General features: G+C 39.5%; 1 protein-coding gene across 5 annotated transcripts in view; it reads left to right on the forward strand.

Moving 5' to 3' along the window:
* Positions 1 to 13,369: 13,369 nt before the first annotated feature.
* Positions 13,370 to 20,100, forward strand: part of il1rapl1a (interleukin 1 receptor accessory protein-like 1a) — a 192,087-nt gene continuing 185,356 nt past the window's right edge. For 4 of the 5 annotated variants that reach the window (XM_075479308.1, XM_075479312.1, XM_075479311.1 and 1 more), the window contains exon 1: positions 13,370 to 13,935. The gene's annotated coding sequence lies outside the window, so the exon portion shown is untranslated. Of the gene's footprint in view, positions 13,936 to 15,362; positions 15,447 to 20,100 lie in introns of those variants that run through there. The other variant, XM_075479309.1, reaches the window with a different exon arrangement.

Consider the following 20,100-nt stretch of genomic DNA (forward strand, 5'->3'; position numbering starts at 1 on the left):
ATTAAATTGGTCCGAACAGCAGTCTTTTCCTGCAGGAGATCTGAGCAAGTGAGAGCCCCGGGGCTTAAAAGCGAATGGTACCAAAATCATCAAATTCCAGTTATATCCTCATGTCAACATCAACTTTAGTTCTGAAAAAGACTTGCGACAGACGCACAGAAAGAGGGAAAGATAGTGAACAAGAGTCAGATAGTTTAAGTACATATCTCGCCAGTTTCTACCACCTGCAGTTTGACCTCTGATAGTGGGGGGTAAAAAAATATTGACATGCTGGACTAAATCACACCCCTTTTGTCCTTCAAACCATTCCCACACATCCTATTCTTGACTTTGACAAAGCAGAAAAAGGAGAGAACCAGAAAAAGGGAAAAGTTATTAAAGTGTGTGGTTTTAGTCGTCTTCCCATATTTGCTCCAAATTGGACGAGAAATGGTACTCAACAGTAAACGCCTTTGTGGTCTATTTACAGCAAAATCTCGCTCTGACTGGGTCTATGGGTCATGGATTTTTTTTTTTTTGCTTTCAGTGTGCTGCATCTCTAGAACACCTCTACACCATTTAATATGACTTTTCCTTTTGTATCCTCTAAAAAAGTTCAAGGCAGTTGGAGGCAAGGACACAGAGTCCACATCCAACCCTGTATCTAGTCTGTAATTGTTTTACACACTGAGTGCTGACATCCTGAAGGCATCTCCTGGAAATGAGTTGGGTATTCTTTCCACTTTCAGTTTTATTTGAATGAGCCCTTGCACAACTAACAAGCAGATCTTCCATACTTTAAGGACGGACTTAATTACCGACTCTTGGCTGACCTTGCAGCCTGAACATAGCTTTAGAGCATCAATTGTGTCTCATCAATTTCTATGTTAATGAATACCAGAGGCATTTGGAGGCACGGGGAGGGGGCAATTGTTTTCTAACAAAGTTGATGTTCCAAAGAGATCTTATGTGATGACAAGATTGTTAAGTAACCTTCTGTTAAAAAGACACTAAAACAAATTACATAAGATTACAAATGGCCTCAATTGCTGTACTTGATGTCAAATCAGAGGTACTTTGAGAATATCATACCGACAAGTGATGGACTCTTTACAGTATGAGGACTTAAATATTTAGTCTAGATAATCCTTTTCTGTTTATTTGCTGACTGGCTCATTTTTTAAAGTTATATTTCTGTCTTAATTCTTATGCCTTAATCCTCCAAACCCTTGAAATGGGAGTGAACACATTGCAGCTTTGCAGGTACTATTTGACATGTGTCTTTTTAAAATAAATTGCCAAAAGTCTTCATGTTTTCTTTTTATTTTTGTGCCTTACCATACTCAAGGTTTTTGTGATGATAGATCTTTTTTACATTTGGAAACATTATTTCAGCCCTTTTTTTTATTTATGTTTATATTTATATATGTATTTTTTCTTTTTTCTACTCAAAGATCTAAAAAATTTTCTACATACACAATAGACCTATTTCTCTCACATATCTTTCACAAATCTGTCTAAATCTGTGTTAGTGAGCACTTCTCCTTTGCCGAGATAATCCATCCCACCTCACAGGTTTGGCATATCAAGATCCCGATTAGACAACATGATCATTGCACAGGTGTACCTCAGGCTGAGAACTATAAATTCAGAACTATGGCTTGCAAATCCCCTCCCCCTCCCTCTCTGCTGTGCTTCATCTGTGCCTCTAAGGCTCCTTTCTGCAGATGTAGTGTCCATGTATGTATAAGTTAATAACCATAGCAACTAAATGGCAGTGACTGACACAGTTGGAGACTTTGCCTGGCTTCTCGTAGTTATTTTGAATGAGGCAGGCTGGATTCAAGCTAAAAACATTAGGAGCACTGGATGGACTGAGAGGAACCTGATTTTTTTCACAAGTTAATATCGTTTAAAAAAATGATATCGTCAAAACAGTGAAGAAAGTTAACACAATAATTGGCACCCTTACTCTTTTCGTTTTGGTGTGAAACAGCCCCAAAGCCTTTCATATGAGAGGCCTCGTCACAAAAGGCTGCATCATCTCCTCTTATCCACTCCTCGGCATTGTGAGAGCATAGAAATAGACGGATAGAAAGGACTGTATTATATGAGTGAGTGTCTTAATAGGTGAATGTGGCTTGCACTTTTAGGTACTTTGAATGGTTAGACAGAAACTGTAAAAACAATCATAGATAAAAACTGATGAAAACATAACTGTAGAAATAGATTTGCCTCCACAGACCAATAGCTAACCGGCCACCTTTGCCATACCACACACTGAATACAGATAAATATACCGTAAACAAAAGTGAGTACTTCTCTGTTTAACATCAGTATGAGCAGAAACACTTTAGAAAGGCAAAGGCTGTCTAAAATACAGGACTTAAACTCATTGCAACAACAATCGACCCACCTGTGATCACAGACATACAAGTTAGAAAATGTGTCATCACTGATGCAAAATCATGATCAACTGTATTTTCTAATTAGCTCAGCAGCACGAACAGGATTATAAAACTACTTGTGGGCATCAGAACTCTCTGTTTAAGAACTCTGGATAAGATCTATGTGCTTGGCTGCATCGTGGCTCTACATGGAAAATAATTCCCAAAGGAACAGGGAAGAATGTTTGCGAGACATCACAAAGATGCAAAGCATCCAAGAAGATTGGCAACGTTCCAAAACTCTCTTGAGACACAGTTTGAGCTTTAATGAAGAGATAAAGACCACACTAAAAGATTAAGATCCTTAGTGTCTGTCGTGGCACCACAGACCGTTTCTCTACTCACATAATCTAGCTCTGACAAAAACAAATAGTCAAGTGAGTCAGACTTGGCAAGCCGTCGGTAGAAATTTGAGTTTCCGTGACGGCTCAGACAGTGTTGAGGACACTGCATAATGTCAACCTCTATGGACGCCTTCCAAGAAAAGAAGAAAAAAGATACTTTGATAATACGGTTCTTGCTTTGTGTGGTGTGCCCGATTCAACAGCATATATTGATTTGTATCTGTTTGAAAATTGAGGCATATGGCTTGCATGCTCACACCAAACACCCTGCATGAGTCACAGGAAGTGTGTGTTTATACCTGGAATGCTTTGCGTCGCTGCACCTATGAGATTTCTCCCCCGTTTCTCACCCGCTTCCTATCTTGCTCCATCTTTACATGTATTTCTTTGGATGGAAAACGCTGATCCTGCTCCTGGATTCTGATTAAAAGGGAAAGCCTCAACTGGGAATCATCAGGAACATTCCCACGACGGCTCCAGATGTAAGCCCTTGATTGGCTGCTTGATGTATAATTCAGATAAGACGGGAGATCTTAATGAGACTGACTAATGATGTTGACACGTGTCTCAGAGTTACAGGAAATGAAGAGTGCCTGCAAACCGAGTCCAACTGTGGAATTAATTTAGAAAGACGACATTTTCATGCCAACTCAGTCCTTCATCAAGGTGACAATATTGAAAGATAGTTATCACACTCATGTTGCATCAAAATGTTACTCTGTGGTGAGCCAAGACTGAAAAACAGCTGTTCATTGTTTCTTTTTGCTTATACTGGCATTTCTTTTCTTTTCTGAGGCGATATTATAAAAATGCATTTTTAGTTTATTTGGCTTGTTTTCCTTTACATTATCCCTAGTGTTATGTTTCATTTCTGTGTCGCTTACAGCTTTATATTGGAAGGTTTTTTTTACAGCCGCTCTTCCCTTTTTTTTAAATGCTAATTGGTTTTGAGATGCTTCCGCACCCTGGTTATGTTTGACACCTGACTAACGTCTGTCACTACACATGCAGGGTTTTTGTGCATTTTTTGGCTGAAACCTTTTTTTAGGACAAAGATCTAACAGTGACAAACCCTAGTTTGTCGAGATTAATTCATGGCTTGTAATTGGCACACATGCAAGTTTCAAATAGGACACGTATACATTGAAAAAGAAAAAAAATGTTGGATTAACCTAAAAATGACATGTACATCGGTTGCACGAAACAAAGTTTATCAAACTATTATTACTTTTTTAAGTTGTTTAAGTGAATTTGCTTTATTTCCATTGTTTGAAATAATCTCATGTCAATCTAATATAATTTTGTTATTTTCGTCCTGAAAACTTTGTTTTTGTTAATTGCAATAAATGACCACATGTTAGATAATTATAACTATTTCATGTAGACTTTATAAAACTTCTGTTCACTTTTATGTATGGTTTCATTGCATCTACATAATGTAGCATCATCTACACTAACAGAACAATGCATAAAATTCTTCTTGAATCAACACACTATTTATTTGACACATATTGCACGTTTTCAGAGGCATTAAAAACTGTTGATAATTGAGAATAATCACAAATGTGACTAAATATAATGCCGTGAATCAAAAGAAAATTTGGATGCAGAATAAACTTTAAGTTCTGAAAAATAATAAGGTACACTTGTTTGAAAGTGTACACCACTCAATGGTGGCAAAACATCAGTGGAATTGTTTCACACTTATCCGCTAACCTTACCTTGAGCTCAAACACTAAACGTGCGTCTAATGTGCTCTCAGTGAGTGAACAGGTCCACCGAAACAGAAATAACCAAGAAAAAAAACCTCTCGGATCCTGTGGAGTAAAAATGTTGCACTTCATCTTCAATCTCAATTTGAAGGACTCAAGAAACACAAGTGCATCTTATTTGTACGCTAAAGACTTCTAACATACAAATATGAAAATAAAATGGAATACCATGTATTCTCTATGAAGGCAAAACACAAACGAAAGATATTCCACCTTAAAATAAATGTTAAAAAAACTTTTTTTTTAAAAAAGCCCCTAAATAGCACATTGGGGATTAGATGCCTTGACTGAATAAAGCTTGTGAAAACAGTGACATCATTCTTTTTTTTTTTCATTCTGTTCTTTAAGACTTTTTTTTGAGAGAGTGCTCCCTTCCAGTTCCATGGCCAGTTTCCGCAGTACTTCAAACGTATATTTCAGTTCAGGTGGATAGTTGAGGTTCAAAATATAAATGAGTCCATAAAGCAGTGCAGTGAACAATGCTACATTACCCAGGTCTTACAAGACCACCTGACCCTCGAGCACAATCCCAATGACTTCTGGTTCGTTGAAAGTGCCAGGTTTGATGACATATAATCCAAGTGTGGTCTCCTCAATGGACTCTCAGAACAAGTTCTCATCTGCATCCTGCACATTTCTTCTGAAGTGACTTTAAATAATTTGACAATCCATAAAGCTTAAAAATGTATTACTAGTGAAACAAGTAGCTATGTACATGAGTATTGAGGGGTCTAATGCACCTAAATTTGACATTTTGTCATTATTTTGAATCCTACAGCTCGTCTGTGCTTTCATGCTCAGTGTTTTGCAGGAACTTTTGCTATTTTAGATTTTGGCTAATGGTTTGTTGGAGAACTGCAGAAGGATAAAATGTAGTTCTCTGTTTAAATATTTAGCACTCACTACTCAGAAGATGTAAAGATCTAAGATGTAAGTGTTTTGCTATGAATGTTACACTAGCTTTTTATTCAGCTCGCAGCTCAAAACCAAGACAGTGAAAATGCTCATAATAGAAACACTCCCACAAGGTTCTGTTACCATAAAATAAGTCTCATCCAATACAGCTCCAAACCTACGGGCCCAAATGAATTCTCTCCACAGTCCCACAATAGCTGTCTTATGATTTGTGAGAAAGGACATCCAGCAGATGATGATGATGCATCTTTATAAAAGTTGAGGCCAGTTGCTCTGACTGTGACTCTGTCCTTTACTCTCTTGTTTTGTTGTTCAGGAGGTCATCTATCCATCAGCAGGTCAGTGGTTTGATTCCTGGCTTCCCACATGTTGACGTGCGGGTGAGACTTGGGCGTGACTGAACCCTGCATGGGCTCCGATGCGTCCATGGGTGTGTGGTATGTTTGATCGTGAAAAATCACTGTGTAGCCTGTAATATTTAGACTAAAAAGTACTGCATGAGTGTGTGTGGTAATGGGACAATATTGCTTATAGTGTAATAGCATTTTGAGTGGTAAACTAGAAAGGAAAAGTGCTTTATAAATACAGTTCATTTCGCATTCAAAAAGAAAAACAATTACTCTGGTATATATACTGTATATATATTGCATCAGCCAACTGATCAAGTAAGATAAGACACTGATTCATTTTCACAGCCCAGCTTAAGAGCTCAGACTCAAAGGTCATGGCACTGTGATGTGGAGAGAAGCTACTATGATCATATTAGCTTTTTGCCATTTGAGGTGGTATAGGGTGAAATGGTCAAAATAATTACAAAATCAATTACAAGAATTTAAGACACATCAGGTTTCTTGTCTGAACAAGCAATTTATGTTTCCAAGGAAAATGAATGAAAATGTGTTGTGTCAGTATCAGTTACTGAGAGACAAAATGGCAAGGTATTGACGAATCAAGAAAATCTCTGAGTAACCTAAAACTATAAAGTGACTCTTGATCTCATAAACTGCTTTTATTTCATTTGCATTTCTGGCTGTCAGTGTTTTTTTTGTTTTTTTTTTTCCTGCTGGCACAGATGTAGAGTACCAGATGAGCAGAGGAAATCTTTTCATGTCTACAATTACAAGAAGGTCAAGACCTGCTGTCAGAGCAACCGCTTGGCATCCATTTGGAAACTGCTTGGCACCCGAAGCCTGCAGATTCCATAAACCTGCAATTAGACATAGGGCATGTATCAGTCAGTGCACAGTCAGTTTAGGTGTGTGTTTGTGTTTGGGTCTTTTAGGACAAAGCCGGCACAAAATTGAGGGACTGGCAGCTTATTTTAGAAATCAGAATAACGTTTGCAAACTTGCAAACTTATGATGACATTGTTTTCTACCAATATGCTCTATAAGCCCTCTTTCAACTCTGCTCAGCAACGGCAAGCAGAGAGGATACAAGGATCTTTAGTGTCATCCCCACATACTTATATGTTCATGTGATGACATGGGATTTTGTTTCAGCAAATCTTGGTTGGAAAATATGCATGCAATCCAAAGTGAATTCACTTCAGGGAGTTCAGCGAATATGTACAAATATGAGTGAAAAATAGCAATGCACGTAAGAGTGAATGAGCGATGCCTTTCCAGAGACCCTCAAGAAAAAAATTAAACAATAAAGTGAGGTGATGCAGGCAGACAGTTAAAACCGATGCTATGTTCATGAATATGAATTGTGCATCATATTGCATCAATCCACGTGAAAACAGGCATTATGTTCCATTAAAAAAAAAACCCACTGTGTCTACACATTCAGTAGATGTTGTCTGAATAAGAAGACTATACTGTGTTAAGGGAGCACGTTTTGATTTCAGTGTGTGTTTGTGGGTGTCTGTGTGAGTACTTTTCCAGCTATTTTTACTTTGATAAGTTTAAGTCTTTAGTTTTATTGAACTATTAGACTTGAATTCCCCTAAAAAGTTTCAGGTTAGGTTTGTGAAACTCTTTTTGGAGGAGAGGAATTGAAGAGACAGAGCCAGGATGTGAACTGTCTAATACAACGCTGCAGGCTCTGCAGATGCAGGTTTTGTGGAAGGTGTCCTCGATAACCTGCAAATAATCTCTGCTCAGCAATATTTTTGGGTTCTTCGATGTTGTGTATTTTGTATATGCACACGGGTGTAAAAAATGAAGCAGCGTATGATCAAGCACTCAATGAGACTAGAATGTGTAAGAAGAATGTGTAGTAGTGGAAGGGAAATAACTCTCAGGCTGGTAAAGAAGGAATGTGGCAACCGATGGTGGAAAGCAAAAGGGAGACGAATGCGGAATGTATATAATTTGAATGATATCAGCATATTAGTGATTTGTTAAAAGAAAGGCTAACATCTATCTGTTTGTAACACGTTCACCGTGTCAACAGTTTTGTCAAGGATATGTTAGGTTTGTGTTTAAAGGGATAGTTCGCCTCTTTTGACATGAAGCTGTCAAAACGAGGCTGGAACTCGGCTTGTGAGGTGCGATTGTGAGGTCTGACTTTTTCTGGCTAACGATTTTGTGATGCAAATGTATTACTCTTTTGAACGCATGTTGTTTTGAGAAGCAAAACGCTTTATTTTCGGGACCCTAGCCAACTAGCCGGACTACCTTCGTCAACGTTCAAGGCTGGAACTCGGCTCACAGGACGCAGCGGGGGGTAAGTCAATGTTCATAAATGATATTGCTAATATGGGATGTCATACAGCTTCATGTCAAAAGAGGCAAACTATCCCTTTAAGATGGCAAAATGGTAATAAATAGGCTTTCATACCTTGATCATGATTAACCTGTTTTAGCTGATTATTACTTAGTACAGCATTAAATTATATAGTGAACTCATTTTGGGGCTCAATCTCATTTGAAGTGGTTCTAACTTAGGAGTAAGAGCAGTCAACCGTAGGTCGAAAGGTCAATGGATCGACTCCCGGCTTCTCCGGACTTTGTGCCGAAGTGTGCTTGGGCAAGACATTGAACCCCATGTTACCCACCGATGCATCCATTGGTTGTGAGAAAGAAAAATACAGCACTAGAACATGTAACATTGTATAGACTAAGCCGTGCTGTGGGAGTGTGTGTGTAAATGGGTGAATGTGGCTTGTAGTGTAAAAAGCGCTTTCACTGGTTAACTAGACTAGACTAGAGCTATATAAGTACTGTCTATTTATCCTGTTAAAGTAGCTGCTGGAGCAGTAAACCTGAGCAGAAGAAGACTGGACGACACAGCCACAGGAAAAAAAAAGGCGACAAAGAATTGTGGGAGTGATGTGATCTCTCAGCATTTTCTATGGCATCATTAATCCACCATTAGTCTACTATATATTGGCAAAGCAGAGAGTGAGGGAAGGAGTGAGGGAGGGAGGGAAGGAGGGTATATTTTTTAAGGAGTATGAAGAGGAGGATTGATGTCATATTGGTCAGGCTCTATATTTTCTGAAGGCGGAATGATGGTCAGGTACCTACTCATGCTCAGAAAGAAAAACTGTGGAGGCAGACACATCTATGACGAGCTTCCTGAGCCCTGGGCGAGTGCAGTTATACAAGACAGCTCTCTACTCTCCCAACTAGTTTACAGAGGCCAGAGATCCTGATAAGATATGACAAAGTAAGGTGTATATCGTCATGCCCACAAATACAAGCATATGGTTGAAAAAAAACCCGGACAAACCAACATAAGGTGTCTCAGTTTAGTTTTGAGCCACCATTTGTTGCCAAAACAGGTTCAAAGCTATTTGGCATTTATTCCACACGTCTCTTGTTATTCCCACTGATTTCTTATGAAATCCATTCCAGCAGATAGTATTCACTCATTGGGTCTCCTGATGATTGTGGTGGGGAGCATTCTCAGACACTTTGGTCCAAATTCCCTGGCTGTTCAGACAGGTTCAGAGCTGGTGACTGTGAAGGGCATGGCATATTATTCACATCATTTTCACAATCACCAAAATATTCAGTGACAACTCCTGCCTTTCTCAAGGTGACTACTCACAAAGCCTAGTCAAGCACTGCATACATTTTCCCACAAGTCCAACACATAGTAGTAGTGTACAATACAGGCTTAAAAGTGGTGAAATGACAGTAGGTAGTGAGTAGCATTGAGTTGCACGACTTGAACCGCAACCAATGAGTATTTAACTGTGTAGCCGGTGACAGTGAACAGTTTTCAGAGCCTAACCATGTATGTAACTCCTAAATGTAACCATTAGCAAGTGGGAGCAAAGTAGTTAATCATGGAAGTGCAGTGGAATTAGAAAAGTGAAACTGGGAAAAACTTTGTGCAGGACAGAATTTGAATTAGAGATCCAATGCTTTAAGGGCACAGGGTTCATTGCCACTCACCAACCCCTCATTTCACCTTACATGGGATTTTTGTCCTGTCAAGGGTGGCAACTGCTAACATCAATATGCCATGAGCATCAATGTTGTCGCACCGCGACAGGAGTGGAAATGTCATCAGTAGCGCTGTGTCACTTTAGAGACGAGAAAAGGTAACCATTGTAAAATCTTTTCACCTCTATTGTAAAACTGCATCATATGACGCAGTATGCGATGATTCATAAGGACCCTTTTCTCAAATGAAACAAATCACTTCAAACCATGCAAGTAAACCCTTTCCGCAGCATACAAGAACAACTGGGTCTACTTCTCTGTCAAAAAGTCCTCCACTCATACTGACCAAATAGGGCATTTATTAAGAGGGGCACCTATTGAACGACCAGGAGGGAAATACAACTCATTTGACATTTCCACATCAGAATAAACATAATATTCAGTGTTCATTCTCGCACTTCCTTGTCGAGTTTAGATAATAACATCCCTTACTTATAGGTTCGTAAATCAAAAATACTTGTTGAGGGTAAAAAAGAACATCATGGTTAAGACTAAAATACATTCTTGGTTTGACTATTATCCCCCAAATAAATTTGCAGTTTTTGACACTTCAGATGCACTTGCTCTCTACTGTATTATAGATCACATATTCTTTGGACGTAATTATAATTTGTCATTGCCAGCATTAACAAATGACTCATGAGGTCATTTTTCGGAAAGAGGACAGACTCCTCTTTCTGGAGATCAAGGTTTCAGATTTTTCCTAAAAATGTTTCCCTTTTTTTGTTGTTGTTTTCACCATTGCAGTTGGCTGTCATCATTCTTTTCTATGATGGATAAAAGGTAAGCTTACTGATAGTTACTGGAATTGAGAAGAATACCATTTCAGAAGAGTACATGTGCTTGGTGATTGATGGCAAAAAAAAGAAAAAGAACTGTGAAGGACACAAGTGCTTTGTCGACAAAACTGGATACTTTCCCTGAGCAGTCGTTTTAAAGAGTGCAAGCATTGTGTTTGAGGTTTTCCTTACCTTCAATTTCTTTTTATATAATGTTTTGTTCATATAAAATGTGTCTGGAGTAATAAAGCCCCAAGTCAACACCAAAGGGACATTGTTCTTTCTCACAGAAAACACTGCCCCTCAGCTGCCTTGAATACTTATAGTGTTGCACAGGCTTTTCTTCTTCTTCTAATGGCATCATCATGTAACACACTTGATTAAAGCCTGTCTACTGACTACTTTGCAAGATCTCGAACAAAGGGCATGCATTTGCCTTGTGCTTCTTTATTTTTCACTAATCAAGTGATCCAATCAGTCCTGTTATGTTTTTTTTTTTGGCAAGGAAGGCATAAAAAGACAAGATGCAGTGCACCAGCTCCAACTCTATAATAATTAATTTGAAGTACCTTTCTAGCATTACAGAATATCAACAGATTGCATTTAAATCCACTGTATAAAATGCAAGAAATATGTCCTCAATGTTTAAATTCTAGTCTACATGTTGTTGGAATAGCATTTCAACAGCATGAAACTGACTTGGCTCAGTTTAATTAGATTAATTTCCCTTCAGCTGAACTGAATTCAATCCATTAATATAACACCAATCTAAAACAAAAGTAATCTTAAGGCACCTTAAAGAGAACATAAACAAGCTCAGTACATCCCAATTAGAAAAACTCCAATTCAACTGAAATACAATCCAATCCAATTTACTTAATACTAGCCAATAAAAATCAATATAATCCAATTAGTTGTTTTCCACTTAAGTCCAATTAATTATAATCAATATAGAAAAAGTTGACTTGTTATGAGAAACAGACTGCGTGGAAACTTCACTTGGATTTACATACATTAAAATAACAGATTTAGAGGTAGAAAAAAATTATTTTAGTTTTTTTTTTGTTGTGTTTGAAAAATATATCAACACAGACTGAGGTCAGCTGGTGTTTGTCCCGTCTTGTTTTTGTTGGATTTGAATCCCTCAAATATAGTTTCATCATAAAGTTGCAAAAAAAACTAAATGCCAAACCAACATCAACCAAAAAGGTGCAAACACACAAGACAGTCATTGTTCATTGTTACAGACAGAAGCATTTCAGTGACGCTGTTTCTCGTTGTTCACGTGTAGTCATTTCATCTGATTTGAGATTTTAAAAAAGCAATTATCTGAATAAAAAAGAAGTGTATATTCACTGAATGAGTAAGCCACAAGTAAAGCTCATTCCAAGATCTCTATTGTCCTTCAGTAGTTTTGTACCCCACATAGACGTCTTCACTTATTCTGGTGAATAAACATCTGCACAGAATGACAGTAAAGTTTGTTGAAAATTATACCTGCAGTCCATGTACTGATGAATGATTGAAAAAGCTGTAATTTCCCCCAAACAGGCACAACAAACGACTTGTCAATCAAGTCTATGCACTCAGACCCAAGATTCAGTTTAGTCAAAAAAACCTGCAGAAGGCTTATAAATCATGGGCAGGCAGTGGTATATTAGCAGTGGTGCTGAAGAGTAAACAAACTGAAGGTAACTTTTACACTCAAATTCACATTCAATAGATTTAGCAGTGTACTGCTATGTTTAGTCAGTTATCTTTGCCTTTGACACAGGGATGACAACATTGCTTCACACAAAGACTGCGCTGGCTTGAGGAAATTAGTTCTCTCATGAAAACGTCCCAAAATGCACTCCTCCCCATGTGTTTATTGGTTTGGTTACCAGTTAGATGCATAAAGTCTGTAGTCATCTGCAACAGGACCTGATGCTGTGTAAACAGTAGATTTTTTTCTGAAATAAAGTCTTTTGGTGAACTTTACTAAACCACCACTGCTGCAGAAGCACAACAAAACACGACTGAATTCAAAGGTTTCACATTTGCTTTTATTAAGAGGCCAGTCCAGTTTTAGAACGGTTTAGTTTTCCCTGGTTCACTTTGTCGATTGACTAATTCAAAGAGAGAACTTTCTAGATTTCCATATAACATCTTTTTAATTTTTTTAACACTATTGCAAATGTATTGCAAAATGATGCCATTTGATTTACATTTTTCTCTTATCCTCTGACAAAAGAAGCAGACTGGCTTCCTTGGATTGGTCCATGTAGGTCTTTTGAAATGTCAGCAGTAAAATTAATCAAAATGCAAAAACGCACCTTTTGAACTTTTCCTGCACTGAATAGATTGATTTGCATGGATAGTTTAATCTTGCATGAATGAAATGAGTGAAATCAGGCTTAAGTTTTAGCTCTCTTTTCATCTCAGGCTGAGGCATCACCATGCAGAACTATTGGCTTCAGTTTTAAACCCCTCTCTCACACTTTCTGTTGCTTTCACTCCCTTATACTCCCCTCCACCCCATTTACTTCATCCAACAAGTGAGGATCCTTCTTTTGCACGTCCCTCTGAGTTGAGTTATAGATGTCCGCTGGAATTCCTTTTCCCCTCATCCATTTTACTGTTTAATCGATGAGAATGACAGAGAGCAGGTGCAGCCGCTGCGTGTGTTACAGCCAGCAGGGACGGTGTGTGGTGCACTAGGACCGGGGAGAGATTCCACTCATCGTGAGCATTGCAACTACAGAGCGGAGCTGTGAAGGAAACCCCCCACTGGATCCAGCGATTATATCCATACATTTTTTTCCCCCTCAACATCTCCACCGCGGCGCGGCTGAGCTGGGATCGCACCAAGGAGTGCGTTTTGGCACCCAGAGGATTAGTAATTGAGCACGATTTGCGTAAAAGTCAGCTTTCAGATATTTTGGGGAGGAGGTTGTCATTTGTCAGCTTCGCCCAAACTCGTTTTTTTTATTATCTTTCTCGGGATTTAGTAGTAGAATCTTTTCCATACCCATCGTCCTTTTTTTTGTTTTATTATTTCAAGCGCGCAAAGTCACATCTGCGTAGGAGAGCGCTTGGCGCACTTCTTCTCCACTGGACAGAAACAAAATCTTCATTCTTGTGCTTGGATTTAAACCGGACGATTGGCTGAATGGGTGACCTCGCTGAAACACAGACTATCCCCGGCACCCACTGTATGGAAACCTTTTCCTCTTTGTTGACCAGGAGTTGTGATGTCCAAAGCTCTCCCCACTGACTGACACACGGCGTCGTACCATTTTGGAATCGAGTTGAAGGTAGGCCAATTTGCTCCTTGGCTTGCGGACATAAGGCGGTTTTTCATAGCATTTGATAAAGTTTGCAGACCTCATTTAAACTGATTTTTGGATTGATGCAGTGATACATTGATGGACAGTGACTCTGGGTTTATCTCGGATACTTGCGGCAGTTTATCCTAGATAAACCACGGTGGTGGAGATGTAGGCAATTATTCAGTTTTAAAAAGCCCCTGGGCCGGTCCAACGCTTTAAGAAGAAGTTCAGCACCTGTCACTGTTGCAGCAATGAAATCTGTTCGATTCAAATAGGCTACAAACGTTCTGGAAAGCGGTGGATAAATAATTAACCAAGCTATACGTGTCGCAGTGTGAGAGCAAATCTCAATGTCTTTTTTGGACTGAATCGCTCTATTTAGCACATTTGGCTCCCGATATGTTTGCTCAGGAGCTCATGGAGAAGCCTCTGCACTGCAGTCTCGTACACCGGGCCGCCGGGCTCACTGGAGCTCACTCAGGAGAGGATTTAGATAAAGGTGTAAGCGAAACGGTAGCTTTCCCTGTGGGCAGTCTACCAGTAAGCCTTATTATATACACAATCCTGTCTTTATAAAGGCTGCTGTACTGAGGCAACGATTTAACAATGAAACAAAGATGAAATAGCACAAAAGAAAAACTTGTGTTTGCTCTTTAACTACCCTTCTACCTTGCTTGCTTACACAGCAACACGCCAGTGATACAGTTTGCAATTATTCTGTATTTGTGTATGTGCGCGCGTGTCACTGCAGTTACAGTCTCAACTACCAAAACACGCACGTTTTTCAATATTATTATTATTACTATTATTATCATTATTATAATATTCCCCCCAAAAAGTGTTGCCATGATATTACGAAATTTGAACCATAATAGAATCCCAGCTCCATGCTCAATCAGCGCGGATTCTGACAGGCTTCAGCTTTGTGCCATTTCGACCTACTGTACGAGTTACCCACGGGGACAAACAGGGCGGCCCAATGGGTGGAACCGTGCAAATACCGACGCATGACGCAGGAATCTGAGTAAGGAAAGATGATGATCCTGTTTCTAGCTCCTGGATTGCTTGAATCGCCAGTCTTGTTTTATCTATGCATTGTTTTTCTGTGTGTGTGTGTACCCTTTATACAAGTCGGGAACCAACCAAGTTGGGAAGACAGTGTGGGAGATCTATCAGTCAGTGGCTGTCGAGCTGATCACGAACGTGTGCTTTAGCTGAATGCATGCAAGCTTGAGTTTGGTCTCACGCACACTTACACGCAGGCAGGCAGGCACACACACACACACACACACGCGTATAATCGAGTGCGCGTGCATGCACGTACGTGGGCACAGGCCGTTGAGATTGAATCAAACTCGACCATTTCTTTCTCTCTGGTTGCTCCCTGGGCTGCAATTTGGGAAGACAACAAGCCCGGGCATATATACCGTTTTCACTTTTAAATTTGTCAGATGACCTACAACTATTTGTGCTGGACGTGCAGCGGCCAGTTAGAGGTGAGCCACATCTACAACTCACGCTGTTAAAATAGAAAGTCTTGAGACAGAATGTGTCTCCTTTGTTTTTTTTTTGTGTAATTTTATGAGCACAGGACCTAAATCAATTCGCGAAGTCACTTCTGTCTGATGTTGCAAAGTGCCGCAGATAGCTGGCAGGCTGTCGCTCCTGCCAGCAGCGCCTAGTCATACGGAAGATGACAGGAACTGTCCGTGGTGCTGAAACAGACAGCTCTTTTGTTCGTCTGTCCTCATTTCGTTAGTTGGAGTGTTTCTTTACCACTGTAACTCTTCCATGGCTCCCGTTCCATTTTGAGTTTAAATATTTGAACAGCTAGTCAACCGCATTTATCATAAATTAACATTTGACATTTACTGTAAAGAAAATATGTGTTCTTTGTAATGATCGTTTTAAAACGTGGTCAAAGAAGACAGAATACAGACTAACTACCCTGTCCTCATATTTGGCCAACATAGCATTTGTTCAACTGCTTGTAATTTATACTCAAATGTTTCATACATATTTCATTTAGCTCATTTTGATTGACACATCACTTCCCACAGCTGTACTACATTCTGCCATATCCCGTAGCCCCCTTTTTTCATAGTTTTGGCTCTGAATCACAGTGTTGACGTTGTTATGTGTATTGAATCCATTAGATGAGTATCATTAAGTGGCACTTGTACAACAAACATCACTGTGATGTCTTGAGGACCACTTACGTCTATTTAAAGAAAGCCATTTCTCCCCGATTTTTATTTAATTATTATTTATTTAATTGTAGTACACCTTTTCTTTTCATGTTGTACGTTTTTCAAGTCACAATAAGATGTATGAAGACGGGCCAAAGAATGTTAAGTCAGTTTAAACAGCATTTCCAGTACTGAGTGCTGTCTTCACACTGCTGATGATTGTCTTCTATTAAAAGCATTTTTCATGCTGTAATTTCTTTTCGGGCACCACAGGATTAAACACACAATGCCTGATACAAAGTGCAGGGTGCACACCATGTCTGCTATAAACACAGTTGGGGAACTGATATACAGCTCAAGAGGAAATCAAATTAACTCTGGGGGTGCTGTGACAGCTACTGTGAGCCCAATAATTGACTGCATTGCTTTTCTGTGATCACTGCTGTTCAGTATCTATGAATGCATGATATTATGTGTATATCAAAATATCTTCACGTGTGCTTGATAAAACCGAGGTTCTCTTAAGAGTTGCTCTACATTGACCAGTGGCAATCACTTGGCAGATTTCTTGTGTGTTAAAGACAATTTGTTAGGAAGGAATAGCTGGTGGAGTTGCCCTGACCTGGACTTATGTTGGTGATGGATAACTTGTGTGCCTTCCTTTAACGCTGATTGAATTAGGCCATCCCACAGACCCAATCGCTCTCCTAAGGAGTGAAGGTGTTCCTGTGGTGATGTTTATCAATAAGCGGGTGGTTGGAGTGTAAGTGGTTGTGTTGCTTGGGGTAGACAGCTGGTGATGAGGAAGGAGAACACGCTTAGGGAGAGTTCCACTGATCACACAGCAGATTGGGAGCCCTTGGTGCTAACGTCTGTCAGTCCCTGCCTTAGGGGGAGATAGGGGTTGAGCCACACAGAGTTGACCCAGAAGCACACAATGGGCCAACCTCAGGTCAGCTTCCTTACAAAGACCGCTCTGAGTGGCTTCTTTTTTAGTTTTGTTATTTGTATCTTTTTCATATATAAAAAACATATATATGTATTTCGCAAGTCCTTACCATTCACTTATTTGATAAATTTGCTGGAGCTGTGATCAGGTGACAAGACGGATTCAAAGCAAAGCATTGTGCAAGCCTCCAGCATTTTGATGGCTTTGTTTTGAAGGCTGGTTGCTTTGACGTGGACCCCCATGAGGCCACTGGCAGCTGAGCTCCCACTGTGGCAGATTGATATTTGTAATTTAAGGGAAGCTGTCACACAGCATCCTACAGATGGAGCGAGCTGCAGAGGCATGCAGTCAATTAAACATGGTTTGTTTAGGAATAATCATTTCTAATCAGCTCAAAGTTTGAAAATACATACTGCTACACAAAAGTATGTCATAACACATACACACACAGATGTTTATTCCAAAGTGTTGACAGGGGATAGATGCTTTTAGCTTATCTGCTCTCTAGTGCTCTCCCTGGGAGCACAAGATCACAGCAAAGAGGGCAGGTCAGTGATTTGTGTCTCTGCTGCAGAAAAGGCTGTGAGATAGGTTGAGCTCTAATTCATTCATTCCCATTGGCGTATACACACATGTCCACATTCATGTTGTTTTCATCACTGAACTATTGGAAGTGATATTTGGCATGGTTGTGTCTTAAGGAGACACAATAAAGCATAAATAAAGAGCACAGAGAGAATGCTGCTTGATTAACTGCCTTTCAAAAGACCCAAACGTGCACAATAAATAAGGCTTCCATCTCACAAATAAGAACAATGGCATTTAGATGCTGGTTTGATGACCTTCAAGCTTGAACTCAGTTTATATTTGCACTTATAGGTTTAAGTTATAGTTAAACCTAGTGATTAAGTGTTGTGAGCGCAATAATGGAGGATTTGCACTACTTGCAATATATGGACTGTGTTGGGAGGGGAGGAAGGGCGGGGCTTTAAAAGGGTAGGGAAGACTTGCAGTCAAGCTAAGACTATGGGAGCCCTCGTGCTAGGCTTTTTACTAACTCTACATTTTTATTGTGAAATTGTTGTTTACAGCTGTTATCTATAATTACAACAGCCCAATTTCACTTTCAATTCATATGTCCACTCGGTGACAGTGGAATAACGAAAAGCTGTAAAGGTCAAATTTAGTTCTAGTCCTTCCAGCCTAGTAAGAAATCTAACCAAGAACTGGTCTGCAACCTGCAGCTGGGTGGTTTGGAGTCTGTGCTGCTGCCCAGTCAGATGATCTAAAAGATATGGGTCAGGTATTTAAACGTAGAGCATGTGAAATTTGTTTTCAGTCAACCACAAAACAGAAAATTTGTTCATTGGAATAATTTCAGGATGTGAAGATTCTCAAAAGAGATTGTGAGATTGTGAGGAGAAAGCTTAAAGCTATAATGTGTAATATTTCACGGACAATGAATGTCTCCATGTCGCTCCGCCATTTTAAAACTACGGGATTTGTAGAAGGACATGTCATCAATGTGTTTCCAATGTGTAAACGGAAAATGCGAAGCTGATGACATGTCCTTCTACAAATCCCGTAGTTTAAAAATGGCGGAGAAACATGGCGACATCCATTGGGGTGTAACACTCTTATGTACATTCGCATGCTGAATATAAAGAATATAAGAACACTGCACTTTTGTGATGGAGGTAATTAATAACGATTGAGGTAATACTTGTGAATGATAAGACTCAAATTTGTTAATAGACAACGTGAAATATTACACATTATGGCTTTAAAGATGTAATTATTTCTGTTTTGTTAATGCCTTTTGTCCATTTTTCACTTCAGTCACAGAAAATAACCACAATCAGACATGTTGATGCGACAGACCACAGGGTACTTGGTAATGGATACTTGAACTTACCTTCAGTGATTTCTCCCTTCTGATAAACTCTCTGACATTATCGCTTTCTCAGCAAATAGCAGAGATCCAACTACACTGACACCCTCTTTACTCTCTCCTTCATCATTTGAATCATGCTGCTCTGCCCATAGTTTCTACCTGGAAGACTTTTTAATGAAACCTCGCTTTTCATTTAACTGTACTTTGACAGCTGTCGATGTAGTCCACAAAGTGAGACCTGTCAAGATGCAAAGCAAGGCTTTTTAATTCCTAAAATCGTAACCCGTCAACCATTTCAATATTTTAACTAGGAATGTCCCGATCAGGTTTTTATGCCCGAGTCATTTGATTTTGAGTATCTGCCGATACCGAGTCCCGATCCGATACTTCTACAGTACATTAAAAAAAGGAAGAATAGCGAAGAAACAGATCCAGGACGTCTTTTTATTTTATTCACCTTATTTTATCATTTAACACTTATAAACAGAGCACTTCTGTGAGGTAGCTTGAACAAAAAAAGTAATCAATTAATTAAAAAAATTCTTCACATTGGAGTTTAGTGCAACAATGTCTAATATAAAAACGAGCAGCAGCTCGACTTGACCTGGGAGGCATGTAAACAAATAAGCAAATAAAATTGCCACAGTCTTATAAAGTAAGGCCAGTAATGTGTTTTTCGGAACTGCACTCATAATTCTTAAGCCGGAGTTACAGTTGACGCGTCGCTCGCTGCGATGGCGGACCGTGACGTCAAAATGACGTTTCAGGCATGGCGTTTGCCTTGAAAAGACGGCGCAACGCGTTGTCGTGCACCAGTTGATTTTTGTAACTTGGCTGCACCGAGAACGACGAACCGGATGGACCAATTTGAGACCAGGCTCAGTCAGGAGCTGCGTTTGTACAGGCACCTGTAGGAAACTGCAGTGAAACAGCACAGGGACCACGTAAAACTCCCAAAACTGGTGGACAGAGATTGGCAGAACTTTGGGGAAAGAGGGAGAGTTCTGTAAGAATGTGTGGAAGAAGCTACAGGACAGATACATGAAGGCAAAGAAGAGGACAGAGACTCCAAGTGGTGATGCCGGGGGCTTCAGACCTCTTTTAACTGAATTAAAAAA

Source organism: Odontesthes bonariensis, chromosome 12, assembly GCF_027942865.1.
Source record: "Odontesthes bonariensis isolate fOdoBon6 chromosome 12, fOdoBon6.hap1, whole genome shotgun sequence".
In the NCBI taxonomy this organism is placed as follows: Eukaryota; Metazoa; Chordata; class Actinopteri; order Atheriniformes; family Atherinopsidae; genus Odontesthes; species Odontesthes bonariensis.